Raw genomic sequence first — 1657 nt, forward strand, 5'->3', positions numbered from 1 at the left:
TATACAAATTATGATTCGTACAATTATATGTCTGTACATAAATACGTGCCCGTACAAAAATACTGTTGTACAGAGGTTTTTATCATATTTGTGTACAGAAATATTGATGTACAGAGGTTTATATATGTACAATTGTACTTGTACATACATTATTCTGTACGGTTGTACGTCTCTGTACAAATATTTTAACTGTACAATGGTTTATATTTGTATAATTATATATGTACATATATTTTTCTGTACATATATATATATATATATTTTATTCGTATAACTCATATAATATACAGTAAATATAAGTATATTGTGTATATGTATGTGTAACCGTACACTATAATAAACGTACAGATCATATTATGCTATGTAAATGATTAAATTTAATAGTATTATAACATTAATGGCATGCTTGTAATTATAACATTCAATTAAGGGTTTGAGAGTCATTCAAATAGTGTCTAATAGTAATCATTGTCTATTTCTCTAATTATAAATAGTCTTTGTACTATCTTGCTAATATCTTTTTGAAAATGTACTAAATCTCCAATTATTCCTAATATAAATCCCTTTACTAGCAAAATCTAAACCTTACCCACAAATATGTCAGCGCAAATGAAAGGAGATGATGAGTCAGGATGAGAAATGGAGAAAACGGTGAAGCAAAATCCTGAGAAGAAGAACGGAGAGAAAATAGCGCTTGAGCAAAGGCAATTTCTTGCAAAACTGCAGAATAGGGAAATTAAATGGGAAAAATGTCAAAAAAATCTCCAACTTTCAAATTGTAGACGAAAAAATCATGAATTTTCGAAAGGTCATTTAAATCTTAAACTTTTATTTGACTTTCGAATAAAATGGTGAAGTTTTATTGACTTGGCCATTTCGAGCATGACATTAAATTTCCGTTAACTGAGATAACTTTCTGTTAGAGTTTCCGCTCAACCAAAATGACGTCGTTTCATTAAAAATAAAACTAAGTGCGCTCATGAAGGGTTGAACTCATGACCTTTGCACTTTATCACTCACACTCAACCATTGAGCCACAATAACATCTATCTATTATACCATACAAAGTTTGTATATAGACAGGACAACAAATTTAATTAAAAATAATAAACTAAAAATTTCAATGGTTGATTTGAATTTTTATATACAAAAATTATTATTATATACATAAAACAAAAATATATTATTAAAATTTAAAGTAATAGTTTTTTTATTTCATAACTGTCTTAGTTTTGTTATTTTAATAATTAGTATTGTATTTTATCGTAATTATTGACCTTAATATTCTTTTAGTTTTATATCAAATCATAAATTTCTATTTAACGAATAAATAATTTTATTTTTAATTAATTGCATATATATATATATATATATGTCTATGCGTATATGTGTATATGTAGTTTTAATTAATTGTAATAGTATTAAAATGTTATTGTGGCCCAATGGTTCAAAGCATGTGTAGAGTCGGTAATGTCTTTACATTTTTTTGTAAGCCTATTAAAATCCATTGGAGAATAATATTACGGTTATAAAGTTTCATATCTTTTTAAAACATTTAATTATTTAAAAAAGTATCAAGAATTATTACAACCATTTAACTGAACTATGACTACATATAAAAAAATACTATGGTAAAAAAATAAACGGTACGCTAAAA

At 25.5% G+C, this 1657-nt stretch overlaps 1 long non-coding RNA gene across 1 annotated transcript in view; it reads left to right on the plus strand.

Annotated features, from left to right (window-relative positions):
- LOC111829737 overlaps positions 1 to 866 on the plus strand; it is a 1678-nt gene extending 812 nt beyond the window's left edge. The window contains exon 2 of the long non-coding RNA XR_002833095.1: positions 605 to 866. This is a non-coding gene — a long non-coding RNA (uncharacterized LOC111829737). The remainder of the gene's footprint in view (positions 1 to 604) is intronic.
- Positions 867 to 1657: the final 791 nt, after the last annotated feature.

The sequence above is a fragment of the Capsella rubella genome, unplaced genomic scaffold (genome assembly GCF_000375325.1).
Source record: "Capsella rubella cultivar Monte Gargano unplaced genomic scaffold, Caprub1_0 scaffold_7, whole genome shotgun sequence".
Classification (NCBI taxonomy): domain Eukaryota; kingdom Viridiplantae; phylum Streptophyta; class Magnoliopsida; order Brassicales; family Brassicaceae; genus Capsella; species Capsella rubella.